Source organism: Apium graveolens, chromosome 8 (genome assembly GCF_009905375.1).
Source record: "Apium graveolens cultivar Ventura chromosome 8, ASM990537v1, whole genome shotgun sequence".
Lineage (NCBI taxonomy): Eukaryota > Viridiplantae > Streptophyta > Magnoliopsida > Apiales > Apiaceae > Apium > Apium graveolens.
In genome coordinates this window covers 166,453,125-166,477,209 of record NC_133654.1, presented here as the reverse complement: position 1 = coordinate 166,477,209, position 24,085 = coordinate 166,453,125, and the positions used below count along the sequence as shown (strand labels likewise).

Below are 24,085 nucleotides of genomic sequence, written 5' to 3'. Positions count from 1 at the left end.
TGAGGCATATCTTTCTGCCCCCGAATTTGTGGTTATCGATGGTACATTCTGTTAGTGTTTGTGTCGTAGAGACAACACTATTATGTTTTATTTATGACATTTGGATTATTAATCTTTATGTTCTATCGATTATTCTTTTAATAATATATTATGCTGCGATATAAATATTAGATTAATAAATGTCCTTGGAATATGATATGTATCCTATATCTCTAAGTACATGACTTAGAAATGAGATTATATGAATAGTATTAATATTCCCAAAAATCCCTAGTCGAGTATTATTATTAGGGACAATAATAATGCATTAAAACTAGTGTGTTTTTTGACTGATGAACATATCTTATTGATCATAGGTATAGTGATACTAAAGTCGAAAACACAGGCAGATGTAAATATACATGGTGTCGGATAGACCTAATATGAGATTCTACATATCTGTTGTGTCATAAGTATTTCTCACAGTGATCATGATTTAACGGTACTTACGATGAATAATATACTTTGATTACATTAAGAGTTTCCTTTGACCGAGTGATGATAAAAGTGGACTTCGGGTATATTATGAATCATATAAGAATTATGAATGATCTAGAAAAGATTTAACCCTCGTATTTTGGAGTGATATTATTGGCCTCTTGTGTGAGCTAGACTATGAAATGCGTGGCTCCGTGCTTAAATATTGATTTGAAATGATAGTCTACCCATTGATCAAGAAAACCTGGATTAAACCATGAAGAGGATGACATATAACATGCCTCGAGTTTAATATATAATATTTGGTTAAAGGGATTATATTACATTATACATTATTCATGAAAGGTTCGATCATCGACTTAACTATTATTATTTGGATAACAATAATGAATTACGAGATGCCACTCATTGTTTTTAATTTAAATATAAGATATTTAAAGTATTGCCAACATAATTATAACCTATAGGGTCGCACAAAGAAAGATTGGAGGAATATTTAATTTAAATTCAGATTTGAATTAAATAGGAAATTCAAATGATTTGTTATTAATTAAGTTGGACTTAATTAATGGGATAAATGAATTTTGAATTTGAATATTACCAAATCCAAAATTCAGTTGTTATTTGATAATTGAGTTAGACATAATTATTAAATAAATAGAATTTCAGATTTTAATAAACTCTAATTTGGAATAGGGTTATGACTGTTTTTGGCCTCTCTATATAAACATCATTAAGGCTAAAATTAAGATTACATTTTTATTAGATAAAAACACAAAACCCTAGTAGCTAAAGGTGTGTGTGAGAGAGAGAAGAAAAACATGTATGTTCTTGGTGCTAGTACACACCTCCTCCGTGCCGGCTTTTGTATGGATACCTCTACAACGTAGATCGTGAAGGCGGGATACGTGGTATTCGGTTAAAACTAGGATCTTCATTAAATAACCTTAATCATAAAGTTTCATAAGTTAAACATCTCATCCACGAATTAAGTATTATTTTTCGCATGGATCCTTAGTGGGTTTCAGACTTTTCTAGTTTTTTAAATTATTTCCGCTGTGTTTTAATGCCACGAAACCTAACACATTCGACCACGAAGTCATCCAACGCCTAGCTTTAATCTCCGTCATATGCTTATACTTGATATCAAACTCGCCAAGCTCTATGACCCATTTGATCAGCCTTCCACTAGCCTCAGGACTATAATTATTGTTTCTCAAAGGCTAATTCATCAATACTTCAATTTTATGTGCTTGAAAATACGGACGCAACTTCCTTGAAACCATGACCAAGGCCAGGGCAAACTTCTCTATAGTAGAATAGTTCAACTCAGCTCTATGTAGAATCTTACCAACATAGTAAATATGTTTATGAACTTTAGCTTCCTCTTTCACCAACACAGCACTCAAGGCGTTTTCGGAAACTGTCAGTACAAATAAAAAGTTTCATTTAAAATCGATTTGGCCGACAATGGGGCTTGAACCATGTATTTCTTTAGTTCTTCAAATGCCATCTGACTTTCATCAGTCCAAGAGAAGTTTTTCATTTTCTTTAAAGCCTTAAAAAGGCAGGTACTTGTCTCCAGACTTGGAGATGAACCTTCCTAAAGCAACAATTCTCCCAATAAGTTTTTGAATGCCCTTCACGAAAGGCTCGATGTCCTAGATAGCCTTTATTTTGTTAGAATTTGCCTTAATTCCTCTTTTGGAGACCATCAATCCTAAAAAACTTCTCGGATCTTACATCAAAGGCACACTTGGCGGGATTCAACATCTGTTATGGATAAAAAACTAAGGTACTTATTTGCTGTATTTATTACTAAGATTCGGGAGCTCAAGGCCTTTAATGGCTGCTCTCGTGTTTCGTGGCTCGATCTGCCTTTACGAGATGCCTACGTATCTCTGTGAATTAGAGAATCAAGCCAAAAAATGTAGTTCTGATCTGTGGGGTGAGGCCCCTTATATAGATGTTGGGAGTCCTTGAATTGGACTTGGTATAGGAGACTTGGTGGGCAAGTCTCATAATTAGAATGGACTTTGGAGTCCTAGATAGTAGGAAACTGATTCCTTATCCTTTTAGGTCCCCTTGAGGCTAATCTCTAAGGATTTATATCCTTATCGGGACTCTTCTCAACATCTGATTTTTCCCTTATTAATTAATTACGAAATTAATTAATAATCAGGGCTTTTGGGCCTTTTTTATTCCATCAGGCCTGATCTGGTCCATCAGGCTTAACCTTTCTGGTCTGAGTATCATATATCTTTTTATTGGGCCTAGCAGCCCACAGCTTGTACAATTAATGCAGTATTTAATTATACAATCATAATTTATTTATCCCTATCATTTGCCCCCCAACTTTTGGGAAACATTGATTAGGTTTCGCAGAAGTTAAGTCTATTCGTTCCCTTACAGGGTTTCATTTTTCCGTAAAGTGTGGAGCGACCTACACATTTACAATGAATTTTTCCTTTTATTCAGGAATTATCTTAATTTCCAGGAATTTTTCCCTTATTTCCGGGATGTTTCCCTAATTTTCTGGATTTTTCCTAATTTTCTGGGATTTTCCCTAATTTTTTGGGATTTTTCCCTAATTTTCTGGGATTTTCCCTAATTTTCTGGGATTTTCCCCTAATTTTATGGGATTTTCCCTAATTTTCTGGGATTTTTCCCTAATTTTCTGGATTTTTCCTAATTTTCTGGGATTTTCCCTAATTTTCTGGGATTTTTCCCTAATTTTCTGGGATTTTCCCTAATTTTCTGGGATTTTCCCCTAATTTTCTGGGATTTTCCCTAATTTTCTGGATTTTTCAGATTTCCATCCCTTTTTCGACCAGGATCCTAGTCGAAATTTCGACCTGGATCCTAGTCGAAAATAGGGGTCATCCTTGCCATCCTGGTCGAAGGAATTCGACTAGGATCCACGACCTGGAATTCGACCAGGATCCTAGTCGAAATTTCGACCTGGATCTAGGACCTAGAATTCGACCAGGATCCTAGTCGAAAATTCGACCTGGATCTAGGTCGAAAATTCCACCTTTTTTTAGCTTCTTGTCATGAGCCTATCGATTAGGATTTCGACTAGGATTCTAGTCGATATTTCGACTTGAATCCTGTTCAAAAATTCTTTGGTTTTCTTGCTTCCTGGTCGAAGGATTTCGACTAGGATCCACGACCTGGAATTCGACCAGGATCCTAGTCGAACTTCGACCTGGGTTTTTAATCCCCATTTTTTGAAAGATGATTGGTTTATTCGACCTCATTCCTGGTCGAAGCTTCGACCTCAATTCAGTCCCGTTATTCCAGCTATTTTCGGGTGTCTGCTCGAAAGATTTCGGGCAGGATTCACGACCTGGATTTCGACCTGGATTCTGGTCTTTTTTACCCGTTATTTTCGGGTGTCTGCTCGAAAGATTTCGGGCAGGATTCACGACCTGGATTTCGACCTGGTTCCTGGTCTTCCACTATCCTTCTTTATTTAGCTTTAATTTAGGGTATTGTATTTTCCAAATCCTAATTGGATTTGGGCCTGGCCTTTTTTGTTGGGCCTTATTAAATTTTACTGAGCCTCTGTTATTGGGCTTTTCCAAATCTTATTGGGCCTCTCTTATTGGGCCTTTTCAAATCTTATTGGGCCTCTTTTATTGATCTGGGCTTAATACACCCTGTTTAGAATGCTCTAGAATTCCTACGAATATTCTTTTTTCTGGGCTTTTTCCTATGGGCTTTTGTTCTCAATGGGCTTTTCGTCCCTTCAACTTCCTTTTCCTCTTATATAAAAGAATGAGGAAAGGCTATTACTCCTCACTTTCTCATTTCTTAGTTTTCTTCTTTATCTTCCTGCTAAGATTCTCAGAGGAATAACAGCAAGTCGGAGCTCAAAGCCTTTTTCAGGAGCGCTTCTTCAGGTAAGATTCCTCCCTTTGCTTTTCGTGTCTATTTTTCCATTGTGTGCCATTTTAAGATAGCCTATTTACGTGCCCCTTACTTTTTTCAGATGGCTGACAAAAGAATGACTCGCTTGGCCAAGATGAACGTGGCTAGAAAGTCCAACGATTTTCCTATTCGATCGAGGTATACTTCCTTAATCGACATGATCAACACTCGAGGGGACGAGTATCCGTCTGATGCGCATCTGGACGCGCACGATCATATTAGTGCTTTACGGGATCCCAAGGAGCTGGAAAAGTTGAGCAGCTGCTTCAAAATCAAGGAGCCTTTTAAGCTGGTTCTTGCGGGTCCGGCCGATAGGGCCTGTCAGTGGAAGAAGGACGCGCTATGCGTCTATAGGGACACTCTAAGGGTAGGTATTAGACTCCCTTTTCATCCATTCATTCCTTTGCTACTGGCTGATGTGGGCATCAGCCCTTGCCAACTTCCCCCTAATTCCTGGAGGTTGATTCTGTGCTATCTGTCGCAATGCGCTAAACACAACGTCCCCACATCTGTTGCTGTCTTCAGGAAGATTTTTCAGTTCAAAAACAGCCCTGATAAAAGTCTGGGTTGGGTTTCTATCAACCAGCGCCCCACTATCCCCCATATCGTGAATGGGAAGTCCATCCCTGACAACAACTTGGGGTGGAAGAAAGATTTTTTGTTTGTTATTTGGGAAGGTGGAGATTGGGGCTCCCTGTTTCGATCATCCTTTGGGCTGGCCGTGGACAGGAGCCCAAATGACATAACTTTGTCTGAGGAGGAGGCTAGAGGTTTCAACCTCCTTACGCAAGACAACGGTACTTCCCATTCTTGGGACCTTATCCGGGAGACCGTCCTGGTAGAACGCGGCCTTTCGCCCGTTAATAAGAAAAGTAAGTTCCCTTTCTTACCTCCTTTATTTCCTGCACTTTTATTTCATTGGTTTTCAACTGACTTTATTTGTTGTAGTGGCTGAGAAGATTGAGGAGGCTACCAAGCCGAAGGACCTGGAGACAACCAGGATGAAGAGGGCCGGGAAGATCTTTAAAGACCCTCGACTGGGTGACCGCTTCCCCGAGTTCCTTCTTCAGGCAACGGAGCCAGATAAGGAAGGCCCCAGCCAAGTTCTGCGCACCAAGCAGAGGCCAGGGGCCTATTTTCAACCTGCTTGGGGGATCCGGGGCAAGGACTCAATTGTGGGCAGCACGGCGCTGTCCAAGGAATGGTCTAAGCACTCCATCTCCCCGGTGGATTATCAAGATTTTGTCCTTCAACAGGACTTAGAGGGGAATGAGCTATTTGGAGCCCAGGCTCTGGCGACGGTACGTCCTTTACTTATGCCCTTCGTACTTATCTTTCCATGTTTCTTTTCTAAACTTTCGCTGTTTCTCTTGCAGGCTAACGCCCATTTCCAAGGGGCCATTCACCAAGCTAAGGCTTGGAAGGTTGGCCTGGAAGATGCCAACAAGAAGTTGGAGGAGGCCAACCAAAAAATAGAGGCCCTTAAAGCTCAACTGGCCTCTTCCACTTCTGACCTGGAGACGGCCTGGGCCGAAAATGTCATTCTGAAGGCGCAGAAGGACAAAGCCTTTGATGGCTGGATGGACACCCAAGAATTCAAGGACTTGATGGTGGAGCATGATGCCCTTCTTCACCCAGTTAGCTATAAAGAGGGCTGGGATGCTGCTGTGGAGGCCATCCAGGATGAGTTTCCAGAGGTCCTTGAGCATTCCCCCTTTCCTTGCCCTGTGCGGGTTCAAGAGCTTGGAGGTGTTACTGAGAAGCTTGCTGTTATGATCAAGGACGGAGAGGAGGAAGATTCTTCCGAAGAGGAGTTGGAGCCTGCCGCTAAGAAGGCCAGGATGGAAGAGCCTCCAAAAGCAGCGCCTCAACAGCCAGCATCTCCTGCAGAGAGAACTTCTACAGGGACTTCGGAGGGGACAACCGAGACGTCCGAAGGAACGACTGAGACTTCCGAGGAGACTTAGGATAGTGGTTCTGAGGAATCTCAGCCTTCCAAGGCCTAACTTTTTGTATATCTTCTTTTTGAACTTTATTCATATCTAAACTTGTTACCCTTCGGGGTTATATTTCATATGTTGCTTTTCTTGCCTCTTTCTGTTTTAACTTTAAAATCTTAATACGCATTTGAACTTTAAACATCCTTAGATAGAAATAATTTCAAACTCTTTAATATAAAGTTTGGTTTTCCAAAACCTTACACAGCATGGGTTCGACCCTTATCAACAATAACTAGACAATGTAAATTCTACTGGAATATAAAATCCTATGCAAGCAAAGCTTCAAGGTGCTTTTAAACCTACTTGTCACAATGACAAGTGAGAATCGTACTTCGCCTATCTTACACATAGTAAACCTTCAGGTTTTGTGCGTGCCAGGTCCTCGGGACTTCAAAACCTTCCATAGTTTCCAGCTTGTAGGTTCCTCTACCCTGAACGCTCTTGACTCTGTACGGCCCTTCCCAATTCGGGGCAAGCTTTCCTTTCTGTCCGACACCAGAAGCCTCTATTTTTCTCAAGACTAGGTCACCTTGTTTGAAAAACCTCTCTTTAACCCTTAGGTTGTAGTAGAATGAAGCCTTTTTCTGATATTCTACTATCTTTGCATGTGCTTTATCTCGCACTTCATCGATTAAATCCAGGGCTAACCTCTGCCCTTCCTCATTTTCTTCTGCATTGAAAGCCTGAATCCTTGGAGAGGAATGTGATATCTCTACTGGAACTACTGCTTCTGCCCCATATGCCAACATGAAGGGAGTTGCTCCTCTCGTGACTCTACAGGTAGTCCTGTAGGCCCATAATATTGGAAGTATCTCATCCACCCAATTATTTCTTGACTTCTCGATCCTCTTCTTTAGTCCATCCAGGATTATCCGATTTGCTACCTCTGCTTGCCCATTGGCTTGCGGGTGAGCCACAGAGGTGAATCGTAACTCAATTTCATTTTCTTCACAATACTTCTTGAATTCCTCATTGTTGAATTGTGTTCCATTGTCAGTGACGAGGATACGGGGAATTCCATATCGGCACATAATGTTTTCCCACAGGAATTGTGCAACCTGTTTAGTTGTGATTTTGGCCAAGGGTTTGGCTTCGATCCACTTGGTGAAATAATCAATGGCTACAATCAGAAATTTCCTTTGTGCCGTGGCCATAGGAAAAGGCCCTAGAATATCCATCCCCCACATGGTAAAGGGAATAGGCGAGTTGATAGAGGTCAGCATCTCGGGGGGTTGTCTAACAACTGGTGCATGCTTCTGACAGCGATCACACTTCTTCACGTATTCTTTGGCATCAGCCATCATTTCTGGCCAATAGAAGCCTAAACGGGTTATCTTATGAGCCAAGGCCCTGCCCCCCAAGTGTTGCCCACAAATACCTTCATGCACTTCCTCAAGAGCCAAGCGTGCCTCGTCGGGCCTGAGACACCTCAAGTAAGGAACCACGAAAGATCTCTTATACAGAATTCCATCTATCAAGGAGTACCTTAGTGCTCGAATAGTTAACTTCCGTGCCTCAGTTGCATCGCTTGGCAACCAACCGGTCTGAATGTGAGCCTTGATGGGATCATTCCATGACGTCCCCAAGCCTATGGGAGCCACAAGCTTAACATCTATGCTTCGTGTCTTCAAAACACGGAAGTACACACTTCCTGAACTTTCTTCAATCTCAGATGAAGCAAACTTTGATAGCGCATCTGCTTTAGTATTTTCTTCCCTTGGAATGTGTTCAACATGGCATTCATTAAATTGGGTCATCACAGCCCTTACTAGGCGAACATACTTAGCCATCGTATCATCCCTTGCCTCAAATTCTCCCTTTACCTGGGATATGATCAGCTTCGAGTCTCCACGGACCTTTAAGTTTTTGATTCTAAGTGTCCCGGCTAGACCAAGGCCAGCAATCAGGGCTTCATACTCTGCCTCATTGTTTGTGGTTGGGAAGTCTAGCTTCATAGCATACTCAATTAAGAATCTATCAGGGCTTTGCAAAACCAACCCTGCTCCACTGGTATTTGTTTTTGATGCTCCATCAAAATAGAGGACCCAATATTCTTTCTCCTTATCATCCTTCTCCCTGTCCCCATTATCGACTCCCTTGTCTTGAGGTATGGTATCTTCCTGCCCCCCGACTTCTTGGTTGGGTGTGGTACATTCCACCACGAAGTCAGCTAGTGCCTGGGCTTTTATAGCTGTATGTGGCTTATACTTGAGATCAAACTCTCCCAACTCTATTGCCCACTTAATCAGTCTCCCACTTGCCTTGGGACTGTGAATGATATTTCTCAGTGGCTGATTTGTTAGCACTTCAATCTGGTGAGCTTGAAAATAAGGACGCGGCTTTCTTGAAGCCATTACCAAGGCTAAAGCGAATTTCTCAATAGTTGAATAATTCAACTCAGCACCATGCAAAATTTTGCTGACATAGTATACGGGTTTCTGGACTTTCAGTTCTTCCTTAACCAACACCGCGCTCAAGGCGCTCTCTGAAACAGCCAAGTACAAGAATAAAACTTCACTCAGAACTGGCTTGGCCAACAACGGGGCCTGGGCCATATACTTCTTTAACTCTTCAAATGCCTTCTGGTTTTCCTCACTCCATACAAAGTCTTTGATGCTCTTTAGCGATTTGAAGAATGATAAACACTTGTCCCCCGACTTAGAGATGAATCCTCCTAGTGCAGCAACCCTTCCTGTAAGCTTCTGAACATCCTTAACAGTTTTTGGTGGTTCCATGTCCAGGATCGCCTTTATTTTATCCGGTTTAGCCTCAATTCCCCTCTTTGAGACCATCAGGCCCAAGAATTTTCCAGATCCTACTCCGAAAGCACACTTCGTAGGATTCAACATCATCTTGTGGTACCTCAGGACCTCAAAAGCTTCCCTTAAATGGGCTATATGATCAGTCTTTACTAGACTCTTGACTAACATGTCATCAACATAGACTTCCATAGTCTTACCAATAAGATCCTTAAAAATTCTATTCACCAACCTTTGATAGGTGGCTCCTGCATTCTTGAGACCAAACGTCATAACAAGATAACAATAAACACCAAAGTCAGTGATAAATGATACCTTTGGAATGTCATCCTTATGCATTTTGATCTGGTTGTATCCGCTAAATCCATCCATGAAACTCAGCATCTTATGTCCAGTAGTGGCATCAATCAAAGTATCAATTCTAGGCAGCGGAAAATAGTCTTTGGGGCATGCATCATTCAGATCAGTGAAGTCTATACACATCCTCTACTTTCCATTAGCCTTCTTCACCATTACAGGGTTTGCTAACCACTCCGGAAATTGAATCTCCTCAATAAAACCAGCCTCTAAGAGCTTTTCTACTTCCTGTTTTATAGCCTCTTGTCTTTCCGGGGCAAAATTTCTTTTCTTTTGTTTCACTGTCTTCCAGCTTGGATCCACATTTAGCTTGTGAGTAATTAACTCCGGGTCTATGCCCGGCATATCAGCTGCTGACCATGCAAACACATCACCATTTTCTTGCAAAAATTTCACTAACTTCCCTCTAAGGGGCTCCTCTAATGTGGCTCCAATGAAAGTCATCCTCTCAGGATTCTCGGGGTCTAAAGGAACCGAAACCAATTCTTCTGCTGGCCTTCCTCTATTCTCATCATTTTCTCGAACATCCATATCTTCAATAGGTAGAACCTGCCCCCCGACTCCATCTGCCCTCAAAGAGGCCACATAACAGCTTCTAGCCATTTTTTGATCTCCTCTCTCTTCTCCAATCCCGTTTCGGGTGGGAAACTTCATGACTGAATGGTAGGAAGAGGGGACTGCCTTGAAGACATGTATCCCTGTCCTCCCCATGATAGAATTATAAGTTGAACTAGCCTTTACCACCATGAAATCCAGCATCTGCGTTGCTTGCCTTGGTTCCGTACCTATGGTGGTCGGCAATTTTATTATCCCTTCCACAGGACATTCTACTCCAGCAAATCCATATATCGGCATGTCGGTTGGTGTCAACTGGGAGTCGTTATACCCCATTCTTAGAAAGGTGTCGTGGAGCAAGATATCCACAGAAGCACCATTATCCACAAGGACCCTCTTAACCGGGCTATTTCCTATTATCGGTGTTATGACCAGCGGGTCATCATGGGGAAACTTCACACCCTCTAGGTCGGAATCATCAAAAGCCAATGTTACTTCTGTCCTGGCCCTCTTCGGGGCTTCTCCAACAATATGCATAACCTCCCTAGTATAGGCCTTTCTGGAATTTTTGGACAATCCAGCAGCAGTCGGACCTCCAAAGATCGTGTTTATCACAGGCCCTCGAGGGCGTCGCGGTCCACCAAAAATTGTATTTATAACCGGCCCTCTAGGTTGGGGATTCCGCCCCTGATCATCTTGGTCCCTCCTACGATCTTCAAAGTTCTTCCTTCCATTATTATTTCTGTCCCCTCCATCTCCAGTATACTTGTTCAATCTTCCTTTTCGAATCAAAAACTCAATTTCATCTTTCAATTGCCTACACTCATCGGTGTCATGGCCAACATCTTTGTGAAACCTGCAATACTTGCCCTTATCTAACTTGGCGGGATCAGCCTTCAAGGGCTTAGGCCAGCGAATATCTCTGTCTTTCTCAATCTCCATCAAAATCTGACTTCTAGGAGCATTCAGTTTAGCGTATTCAGTGAACTTTTGCCCAGGTCCTCCCCTCTTGGGGGTTGAATCAGGGTTTTATTCGGTTCTAGGATATTTGTCTTTTGCAATATATTCTAAATCAGTTTTCCGCTTCTTGCCTCCAGTGGGCTCATTACTCACTACGGTCTTCCTCATGCTTTCTTCAACTTTGATATACTTTCATGCCCTCTCCTGGAGCTACAACATGCTTTCAGGGGGCGTTTGGCCAAGGACATCTTAAAAAACTCATCCCTAGTGCCTTGTTGCAGTGCTATCATGGCTACCTTATCATCAAGGTCTGGGACTTTTAAAGCCTCCTTTGTGAAACGATTCAGGTAATCTCTCAAGGATTCCTTAGCTCCCTGCACAAGACTCATAAGAGATGCTGAACTTTTCTCATGGACTCTTCCACTGATGAATTGCTTAATAAAAGCCTGACTTAATTCTCTGAATGATCCAATAGAATTTGGGGGCAGACGATTGTACCATCTTTGAGCCATACCCGATAGGGTTTGAGGGAAGGCCCGACACTTTATAGCATCATTCACGGGTTGCAGCAGCAGTGCATTAGAGAATGTCCTAACATGATTAGCGGGGTCTCCCGTGCCATCATAGGCTTTGATAGTGGGCATCTTGAATTTCCTTGAGATATGGGCATTCATTATCTCTTCTGTGAAGGGTGGAGTTGGATCATCAGGATCTCCAAGGGGAAGGAGATTGCTTGGATCAGTTCTTGGGACAGCAGCCCTTCTTCATACCGGACCATCCAGGTCTATGACAGGAGGAGGATTTCTCCCCCTAGGAGGTATCTGGGGTCTGGTGGCCTGGTGAGCCTCCAAATCACGCCTCAGCCTTTGGATTTCAGCCTCATGAGCCCTGATCCTTTCCTGCACTTCTTGGGGATTCGCCCCTGGGGTGCTTTGGGGGCGTTGCCTTCCATCGGCCATTGGCTCTTTTCCAGGACGCCTCCTTCTCGGGGCCACTTCATCATCCGAAGATTCGGAGTCTCTCTCAGTGTTAGGACCAGAAAATTCCCGATCCTCAGGAATAGGACCCAAACCTCGTATATAGGGGGGTGACTGCCCTCGTGCTTCGCCTCGCCCAGCATATCCGCTTCCTCCAATCTTAGGGCGAAGGGGCATCCCATAAGGGGGGTTAGTAGTAACAACAGTTGAATATTCATTCCCGACGGGTCGAGAATTCACAGGCATATGTACTTGTTGAACTTGAGAATTCGTACCTTGAATAATCGAGGGAGTTGTCCCTTGTGGCTGAGGTTGAGTTCCCCCTATCTGGGCATCCCCCTGAGTAGATGCATAAGTCGAATGGGGCGGAACCTCCACGGTTGACGAAATCACCTGAGTTGTCCCTGATGGTGTTCCTTCCTCCAGAGCTCCAATTGTTCTCCGTGTTCTTGCCATGGTTGTTGTTGTGCTTTCCCACAGACGGCGCCAAAAAACGTAGTTCTGATCATGCCTACGTATCTCTGTGAATTAGAGAATCAAGCCAAAAAACGTAGTTCTGATCTGTGGGGTGAGGCCCCTTATATAGATGTTGGGAGTCCTTGAATTGGACTTGGTATAGGAGACTTGGTGGGCAAGTCTCATAATTAGAATGGACTTTGGAGTCCTAGATAGTAGGAAACTGATTCCTTATCCTTTTAGGTCCCCTTGAGGCTAATCTCTAAGGATTTATATCCTTATCGGGACTCTTCTCAACATCTGATTTTTCCCTTATTAATTAATTACGAAATTAATTAATAATCAGGGCTTTTGGGCCTTTTTTATTCCATCAGGCCTGATCTGGTCCATCAAGCTTAACCTTTCTGGTCTGAGTATCATATATCTTTTTATTGGGCCTAGCAGCCCACAGCTTGTACAATTAATGCAGTATTTAATTATACAATCATAATTTATTTATCCCTATCAACATCATCTTGTGATATCTCAAGACCTCAAAAACTTCCCTCAAATGTGTTATAAGATCTTTCTTCACAATGACTTACATGTCATCTACATAGAATTCCATGATCTTCCCAATAAAATCCTTAAAAAATCTTGTTTACCAATCTCTGGTACGTGGCTCCTGCATTCTTGAGACCAAATGCCATAACAAGATAACAAAATATACCAAAGTCAGTGATGAAGGATACCTTTGGGATGTCGTCCTTATGCATCTTGATCTGATTGTAGCCACTGAATCCATCCATAAAACTTAACATCTCTTGCCCAGCAGTGGCATCTATCAAAGTGTCTATCCTTGGTAGAGGAAAACAGTCCTTTGGCATGTGTCATTTAAATCAGTGAAATCAATGCACATTCTCCACTTTCCATTAGCCTTCCTCATAATTAACGGATTAGCCAACCATTCCAGGAATTGTATTTCCTCAATAAACCCAACCTCCAAGAGCTTTTCCACTTCATGTCTTATGGCCTCTTGCCTCTCAGGGGGAAATTTTCTCTTCTTTTGATTTACCATCTTTCGATTATGTTTGAAATTTAGCTTGAGAGTTATTAATTCAGGATCGATACCAAGCATATCAGCTGCTGACCATGCAAAAATATCACTATTTTCTTACAAGAACTTTATCAACTTCCCTTTCAGGGGTTCCTCCAAAGATGCTCCAATAAAAGTAATCTTTCAGGATCCCCGGAAGCCAAAAGATTTGGGATTAAATCTTCCGCTAGCTTCCCTCATTTCTCATCATTCTCGCGGAAGTCCATGTCCTTAATGGGCAGAACTTCCCTTAGCTCCATTTGCCCTCAGCGAGGCTACATAAAAACTTCTTGACATCTTCTGATCTTCTATTTCCTCTCCTACTTTATTCATAGTTGGAAATTTGATTACCGAATGGTATGATGAGGGGACTTCCATAAAGGCATTGTATGCCTGTCCTTCCCAAGATTGCATTATAAGTTGATCCAACCTTAACCACCACAAAATCAATATTTGTGTAGCTTGCCTTTGCTCCTGGCCCATCGTCAGTGGAAGCTTAATTATTCCTTCAACGGGACATTCAATTCTAGAGAATCTATTGATCGGCATTTCAGTAGGGGTCAATTGAGAATTGTTGTTCTCATCCTAATAAAGGTGTCATAAAGCAGAATGTGTACAGATGCTTCATTGACTACAAGGACCCTTTTTACGGGGTTATTCCCTATGATGACTATTCTGATGTTAGTCGTTAAACACGCGCTAAAATTCACGCAAGTATACGCGTTCACAAGTAATATAGAATTATTTCTAGTTCGTTCACATAGGGACATACTTAGTTTAACTTTGTGATTTATGCACTTATGCAACAATGATATGACTATTATTCAATGCTAAGACGAATAACAAATTGAGTTTTAATTATACTACGATTAACTATTGAGAATTATACTAGAGAACATTAACTAAAGAGAGTAAAGAGAGTTGAATAATATATGACACAAATATGGGATTCCAACTTCATTAAGTACTTCATTCAATAGCCTTTTCGTTCTTAACCTTAGCATGTAATAGTGATGACACTAATCAGATAACACGAAACTGATAAACGCCAACTTTCGTTGCACGAATACCATATTAACAGACATCCACAAAAGAGATAGAAGATGAATAGACACCAATTATAGTGAGACCCTATATGTCTATAGAATTTGATAACATAATGGTTTAATGCACAAGTTATCTAACATGATTACATTGGGCAAGTAAGATGGTTAAAATTACCTACGAATTATGCATAACAATAACACATGAACCTATGCTAGCATGACAAGTTCTAAATCCTTAAATTCATTGTCGCTTCATTAAGAATTAACATGTTATCTTATAAGTTCACGACGATCATAAGACGAATAAGCACAACCCATACTAGGTTATCATACAATCACCACACACTAAGGCATCGAAATAAATCAACTGAAGAAATCTATAATTAAATCCGCTAGAACCCCACGATAATGATTATCCCAAATCGGACTCATCATCAATGTGGGTTCCGATGAAAGCATGGTATAATAAACGTAGTCTTTATAAACAATTAATAAACAAGGTACGAAATCCAGAGTATTAGGTTCAACAAAAAAGAAACGAGCATCCAAGATTATAACTTAGAACAAAGATTCACAAGAATAAACTAGATCTTCTTCGCCTTCGTTGAATTGTGCTATAGGTATTCTTGTCATCTTCTCCTTTAGCTCCGTTACATCTCTCTCTTGAAAAACGTCTTTTATTTCAGTATATATACCAGCCCATGCAAAGTAGAAGTCCTCCAATTAGAAGCCAAGTGGAATTAGGATTTTAACATCCCGACCCAGCGCGGGCGCGCGCTTCATTAGCGCGGGCGCGCTGTATCTCTGTAGTTTGAGCGCGGCCGCCCACTATGACAGCGCGGGCGCGCCGTGCTCCTGGAGAAAATTCTACTTTTCTTCAATTCTTGCTACAATGAGTTGGTTTCCCAAGCTTTATTCCATGGACACCATCCTAACACCATATTAACATCAAAACAATGCTAATTCACCTGAATCCCGGATTAATGCCTGAAATGTAAAACACTAGAAAACACATTAAAATATCAACAACTTGAGTACAAATGCACCAATTCAAATCTTAATAGAGCATTATAAATTGTCATAAATGCCACTCAACATACCCCCAAATTTGAATCGATGCTTGTCCTCAATCATAAACAGACTCAAAGAACAAGAAATAAAAATGCATGAATGCAACTAAATGAATGCAATGATCCCCAATGGAATAATTAAACCAATCAACAAGCAACATCTCATCAAATACGGTTATTCGCATAGAGATTAATCAAACCTTACAAATCAACCTACAAACCAGAGACGTGCGTGTGTGCAACTGCTTACAGATATACTATCGCAACTAGATCAATAATCATGACTCATTACTCATCAAAGCAATCACAAGGTTATAAATAAAATAAAAGCTAGACTCAAAATAACTTATAACACTTCAATTCTTATAATGGAGTTTTATATGGATTCATGCCTTTATTCACAACAAACAACATAAGTATGTTTATTTGACCGTGCAATGAGTGAGGTCCACAAAAGAGTTATACAATAGTACCCATGTAGCGAGCGTTAGGTTAACGGATCCCAGACTATAAAAGCCTTAGGTCACTAGGCACAAAGTCCCCTAAGAACTTAATAACTCGAGTACTAATGAGCCCACTCGTGATCAATTATACATAACACTTATTTTTTTTTCTTTTTTTTTCTTTTTTCAAATTTCTGAACGAGTGTGTTTCGCTCCATCTCGTTCAACCCTAGACTACACATATAAATATGAGCAGGATACTAGCCATTTGACACCTAGCCACAACAACTAGCAATGAAATCCAATTTCTCCAATTTTTAAAAATCCATGTTATTTTATCATTAAGAGAATATCCTAAATTCTAAATATAAATAAACGATTAAACCTCGACAAATAAAAAAACCATGATCAAGATCTAGAACTCAAGCAACGTATACGACTTAGTGAAATACAATTGTATCTAGCATGCAAATCAATTCAACAAGACTTAACATTACTAAATACGACATCACTACACTAGCATCAATATCACAAGTCAATCGGAAAAAAATCATCTAAGGGATCATGTTATAATGCAAATGCATGAACTATATGACAAACTATCATAAAAACTACAAAAATAAAAAAACTACATGGCAAAATATGCAACTATATGCTCTAAACTATCATGAATATGCAAACTATATGTGGCAAAATATGCAACTATATGCTCTAAACTATCATAAATATGCAAACTATACGCGACTCACACAAAACATATTCCTTCAACTACTACCCCCAAACTTAAAATATTCACTTTCCTCAGTGAAGGTAATAGTAAAGAATCAGGCATACCTACTCAGAATCAGGATCCTCACCCCTAACAGATGGAGTGTCAGGCGTGTATGGAGGTGGATACACGGAGTCCTCACCAAATACTGGCCACTAGATGTCAACACCTGTGGCTCTGAATGCAGTCCCTAGTGCTTGGATGAGATCACGTGCACACCTGCTATGGATGTCATGCATCGCATCCATCCTCCTCGCTAGATGCCTATACTGAGTCATGCTCAAACCAACTCCAACATCAGCTCCTGCCTCCTCCTGCTCCTGCTGTGATGGACCATCCTCCTCACCTAGCTGAGATCTCCATACAGTCCTGCTCGACTAAGCTGCCCCAGCAGCTGGCCTCCCACCAGGTAGATGGTCAAAAGTATATCCAAGCCCCTTCAAATCAGGCTTGCCTCCATTCGACTCTTGCATCATTGCTAAAGTGGTGCTGTCAATCGGAGCACTCGGAATCTGTAGATGCTCGTGTGCTGGCCAATGAACACCAACTGCCATGCACAACTTCGTCACAATAGACGCATAGGGTATAGACCCCGTAGTACTCCCACTCAAAAACCTTAGAATACCCTGGTAAATCACCATCCCAAGATCTACATAATCACCCTGAATAATGCCCCACAACAGTCGTGCACGCTCCACAGTCACATCATGCACATGAGAAGATGACATGATGTTAGCACAAATAAACGCATTTCAAGCACGGGCAAACCTGTTCATGCTCGAAGCAGGAAATGTAGAATAATCGGTCGTGCCCCTCTTGAACTTCCAATGAGTATCAGGCATGCCCAAAGTAGCAACAATCAGATACAGATCAAAGTCCTCCGGCGTCTTATCATTCCAGGTGTCCTGATCGGGCTTCCTCGCGGGCTGCTCAATCACCCTCCTTATTGCATCCGCACTGTACTCCACCGTCATCCCCCTAACCACAGTGAAACCATTCTTCTACGCCTTTGCATTGGCATAGAACTCACGAACAACACTCATGGGCACAACAGCGGGTGCCTCGCAAAACGCAACCCAGCCCATCTCCAAGATCATCTCCAACAAATTACCATCCTTCCCTGATGGCAGGAAACCTCGCTCCTTTGATATAGGCTTCAAGAGAAACCTCATATACTCCGCTTCAGCCTCGGGAGTAGAAAACCTCGGCCTCACACCACCTACACTCGAAGAATCAGTGGTGTTGCTGTTGACTTGAGTTCTTTGTCTCTTGGGTGCCATTGGGATTGAGTAGAGAGAATAAAAGATAAGTGTTCGAGAGAGAATTGTGTTTGAGAATTTTTGAAGTGGTGGAGAAGTTTGTGTATAAATGTATGTATATATATGAGGTGAGAAGAGAATAGATATGGAATAGAAGTGGGAATTGTTTATAGGAATAGTGGGAATAATGAGTTTGATTTGGAGATGGAAATTTGGGATGTGGAAGCGCTCTTTGAACTTTTCAAACTTAGAGAACAGACAGAACGATTTTTTCTTTAATTCCCAGCTGTTATTTTTTTTTTTCAGAATTCGGGGACCAGCGCGGGCGCGCCGTGTTTCTGCTGTTTCAGCGCGACCTCCCCGCTAGGCAGCACGGGCGTGCCGTGTCTCTGGAATTCCAGCGCGGCCCCCAATTTTTTCATTTTTTCATTTTTTTATGTTTTTCTCTTTTCTTCTTGCTTCCTCTACCTACTAATGTACAACAAACTTGGGTTGCCTCCCAAGAAGCGCTTGATTTACGCCGTCAGCTTGACGTAGAAACTCGAGATCAAACAGACAACAAAATGGCACTAGCCACCTCGCAGTTTTCCATGTCACCATAGTAATTCTACAACCTCTGACCATTTACCTTGAATGCTTGGCCCGGATCATTCTAAAAAATCTCCACCTGTACATGTGAAAACACAGTTTTGACAATAAACGACCCTGACCCCCTTTACTTCAACTTTCCAGGAAAAAGACGGAGACGATAGTTGAACAAGAGAACTTGTTTCTCCGGCACAAATGACTTGAGCACTAGACCACTATCATGCCACCTCTTTACTTTCTCCTTATACATTTTGTTATTTTCATATGCTTGAAGTCGAAACTCGTCGAGTTCATTCAATTGAAGCATCCTCTTCTTTCCAGCTGCATCCAAATCCATATTCAACTTCTTCAAAGCCCAATACGCTCTATGCTCTAGCTCCACCGGCAAATGACACCCCTTACCATAAACCAACTGGAATGGTGACATTCCCAATAGAGTCTTGTACGCTGTTCTATATGGCCAAACAGCTTCATCAAGCTTCAAAGACTAATCTTTTCTCGATGGACATACAACTTTCTCTAAAATGCGTTTGATCTCTCTATTAGATACCTCGGCTTGACCATTCGTCTGAGGATGATAAGTCGTATCAATACGATAATTCACATTATATCTTTCCATCATAGCAGTGAACTTGCGAATTCGAAAATGCGACCCCTCATCACTGATTACGACTCTTGGAGTACCTAATCTTGTGAATATCTTCTTGTGAAGAAAATTAAGCACTACTTTCGCATCATTCGTCGGAAACGCCTTAACTTCAAACCATTTCAACATATAATCAACCGCCAACAAGATATACTGATCGTTACAAGATGCGACAGATGGCCCCATGAAGTCAATTCCCCAAACATCGAAGACTTCAACCTCGAGAAGCACATTCAGAGGCATCTCATCCCTCTTGGACATATTACCCACACGTTGACATTGATCACATTTCAAAATGAACTGATGAGCATCTTTAAACAAGGTCGGCCAAAAGAAACCTGCTTAAAGAATATGAGTTGTTGTCTTTTCTCCACCATAATGTCCTCCATAAGCCGTTGAGTGGCAATCTCGCAAGATCCCTCCCGTTTCGTTGTAAGGAATACATCTTCTGATAATTTGGTCAGCTTCTTATCGAAAAAGGAATGGCTCATCCCACATAGACCATTTCACTTCATGCAAAAACTTCTTCCGTTGAGCGTATGTCAAGTCGGGAGGCATGATATTACTCATAAGGTAGTTCACAATGTCTGCAAACCATGGTTCTTCCTCTAGCATTCCAAACAGCTGCTCATCGGGAAAAGACTCATTAATTAATGACTTATCTTGTGAAGTAGCAATTGGATCCTCTAAACGCGAGAGATGATCAGTGACTTGATTTTCGGTCCCTTTTCTGTCCTTGATCTCTAACTCAAATTCTTGAAGCAAAAGAACCCATCAAATCAATCTAGGCTTCGAGTCCTTTTTCGAGACGAGATATCGAATTACAGCGTGATCAATGAAAACTGTCACCTTCGTCCCAAGAAGATAAGATCAAAATTTCTCAAAACCATAGACAATAGCCAAAATTTCTTTCTCCGTAGTAGTATAATTCAGTTGAGCACCATTTAGGGTCTTACTAGCATAGTAGACCACATGAAATATGTTGTTCTTTCTCTTCCCAAGAACTGCTCCAACTGCATAGTCACTTGCATCGCACATCATCTCAAAAGGTTCACTCCAATCGGGTACAGTTATGACAGGTGCCGTGATTAAACTCTTCTTTAAGAACTCAAAAGCAGCCACGCACTCGTCATCAAACTTAAACGGGACATCCTTCTCCAGAAGATTGCACAAAGGTTTAGAAATTTTTTAGAAGTCCTTGATGAATCGCCTGTAGAAGCCCGCATGACCAAGAAAACTGTGAACTCCCTTAACAGAATTTGGTGGAGGAAAATTCTCGATGACCCCCACTTTGGCTTTGTCCACCTCAAGACCTTTGCTAGAGACCTTGTGCCCAAGAATAATGCCCTATCGCACCATAAAATGACATTTCTCCCAATTGAGAACCAAATTGGTCTCAACACACCTCTTGAGAACGTCGCCTAGATTCTACAAGCACTCATCAAATGAATCACCAAACACAGAGAAATCGTCCATGAACACCTCCACATTCTGACCAATCATATCAGAGAAGATAGCTATCATGCATCTCTGAAATGTGGCGGTGCTCCACATAACCCAAAAAAAACTCTTCGAAAGGCAAAAGTACCAAAAGGACACGTGAATGTATTCTTCTCCTAATCTTCCGGAGCAATGCAAATTTGATTATAACCAGAAAAACCATCCAGAAGATAGTAGTACTCATGCCCAGCCAATCTATCCAGCATCTGATCAATAAATGGAAGAGGGAAGTGATCTTTTCTTATGGCCTTATTTAGCTTCCTGTAATCCATGCAAACTCTCCACCCCGTGACTGTTTGAGTCAGAATGAGCTCATTATTCTCATTAACAACCATAGTGATACCTTCTTTCTTTGGCACATACTGAACTGGGCTCACCCATGAACTGTCAGAAATAGGGTAGATGATCCCTGCATCCAGCCACTTAAGAATTTCCTTCTTCACAACCTCTTTCATGATAGGGTTTAACCTTCTTTGTTGCTCAACAGTAGGCTTACTACCTTCCTCTAGCAGAATTTTGTGCATATAATACGAAGGGTTGATTCCCTTGATATTTGTTATAGTCCAACCAATTGCCGATTTGAATTCTCTAAGAATTCTCAAAAGTTTCTCCTCGTTGCTACCTGAAAGGTCAGATGCAATAATAACAGGTAAAGTAGATGCATCACCTAAAACTGCATACCTCAAATGTTCAGGTAGAGACTTAAGCTCAAGAGTATGAGCTTTCTCAATAGATGGCTTGAGGCGCTTAGGAGCTTTGTTCAACTCCTCCATTCTCAGAGATTCAAAAGGCATATCAATTTTCCTCTTCCTGGGAGAAGCATTCGGAAATTGCAACTGCTCATCCCCTTCATCATCTTCACTATAAGCATTCATAAATTGCAACTACTCATCCCCTTCATCATCTTCACTATCAAAATTCCCCAACAAGGCCTTCTCTAAGGCATCAGACCTTAGCAATTGATCAAGTTCTGAAGTAACCACAGAATCAACCAACTCCACTTTTAAGCACTCCTCATTTTCCGTAGGGAACTTCATAGCATTGAACAAATTAAAAGTTACATCCTGATCCATCACTCGCATGGTGAGCTCACCTTTCTATACATCTATCAAGGTTCGGCCAGTAGCCAAAAAAGGTCTTCCCAAGATTATGGGAATCTTCTTATCCTCCTCGAAATCAAGAATTACAAAATCAGCAGGGAAGATGAGTTTATCCACCTTGACCAAGACATCCTCCACAATACCTCGCGGATATGTAATAGAACGGTCGGCCACTGTAAAGTCATATAAGTAGGCTTTGGATCAGGCAAGTCCAACTTCTTGAAGATCGACAAGTGCATCAGATTGATGCTAGCTCCCAAGTCACATAAGCATTTGTCAAATGACATCTTTCCAATGGTGCATGAAATAGTGAAGCTTCCAGGATCTTTAAGCTTCAGAGGCAACTTTTGTTGTAACACAGCACCGCATTCCTCCGTGAGAGCAACGGTCTCTAAGTCATCAAGCTTCACCTTCCTAGAGAGAATACCTTTTGTGAAATTCGCGTAACTAGGCATTTGTTCAAGAGCTTCAGCAAAAGGTATGTTGATGTGAAGTTTCTTGAACACCTCCAGAAACTTCTCAAACTGTTTATTCAGCATTTCTTTTGCAGCCTCTTAGGAAAAGGAGGTGGAGGATAAATCTGTTTCTCCCTTGTATTACCCTCAGGAGGAGTGTGCTTAACAATAGTCTTCTTTGGTTCCACTTCTGCTTCCTTCTGCACTTCTTCTTCTTCAGTCTCAACTTTAGATTTTGGCATATTTGCCTTTTTAGGATTCGCAACCTTACCATACTTCAATGTAATTTCCTTAACATGCTCCTTAGCTTCCTTCTTGCCTGGCACTTCAGTATCGCTTGAAAGCGTGCCAGGTTGACGATTCAGTAATGCATTAGCAATTTGCCCATTCTGATTCTCCAAGGTCTTGATAGACACAGCTTGGCTCTTGCACATGAGCCTCACCTCCTCCAATTCAGATTTTTCATTAGCTTGCGGTAACTGCTGAAGTTGAAGTTGTTGCCTAGGGGCATATTGCGGTTGCTGAAAACCAGAAGGGTTATACTGCTTTGCTGTGTATGGATGATAAAATTATTGCTCCGTATTCTGATTGTTGCTCCAGCTGAAGTTAGGATGATTCCGGTTATTTGGATGATAAGTGGCTGGAGCTTGTTGCTGTGATCTCTGAAAGTTGCTCACAAATTGAGCTGATTCGCTAGAAATAGCACACTGCTCAGTTTCATGTGCCCCGCACAAAGCTCACAAACACTAGTGATTTGATTAACTCCATAATTCGCCAAAGTGTCCACATTCATTGTCAAAGCCTTAAGTTGGGCAGCTATAGCAGTTGTTGCATCCAACTCCAAGATTCCCGTTACTTTACCCTGAGTTAGCCTCTGAGAAGGATTCTGGTATTCATTAGCTTCCATGAGCTCAATCAACTCATAAGCTTCATTGTAGCTCTTAGCCCACAAGGCTCCTCCTGACACTGCATCGAGCATGGGTCTGGAAGTAGCACCCAATCCATTGTAGAAACAGTTTATAATCATCCAATCAGGCATGCCATGGTGTGGGCACTTCCTTAGCATCTCCTTATATCGATCCCAAGCCTCACACAGAGATTCTCCAGTTTGCTGTGCAAACTGAGTACGAGCATTCCTGATTGTAACAGTCTTTTCTATAGAAAAAAATTTAGTGAGAAACTTTTGAGTAAGATCCTCCCATGTGGTGATGAACCCTGGTGGTAGAGAAATTAACCAACACTTTGCCTTATCCCTCAGAGAAAATAGAAAAAGTTTCAGCTTCATAGCATCTTCAGTCACCCCATTGAACTTGAAAGTGTCGCAGATCTCGATGAAACCCCTAATGTGCATGTTGGGGTCTTCTGTAGGAGAACCCCCAAACTAAACCGAGTTCAGTATCATCTGAATCATGCTTGACTTGATCTGAAAAGTGTTAGCCGAGATGGCTGGTTTGATGATGCTTGACTGAATATCATTGATCTTAGGCTGAGAATAGTCCATCAGAGCCTTAGGATTTTCTGCTTGATCTCCCATCACTACTAAAGCTGATTCCTCGACTTTCTCTCCTTCCTCTACTTTCTCTTCGTCCTCAAAAACTTCCCTTCGAATCACTATAGCTTCTTCCTCGGCTTGATCCAGAGTTCTCTTACGAGTCCGCGA

General features: G+C 41.6%; 1 non-coding gene across 1 annotated transcript; it reads left to right on the top strand.

Annotated features, from left to right (window-relative positions):
* Positions 1 to 23,462: 23,462 nt before the first annotated feature.
* LOC141682110 (small nucleolar RNA R71) lies at positions 23,463 to 23,569 on the top strand. The gene has a single exon (XR_012559512.1). It is a non-coding gene; the product is annotated as a small nucleolar RNA R71 (small nucleolar RNA).
* The last annotated feature ends 516 nt before the right edge of the window (positions 23,570 to 24,085 follow it).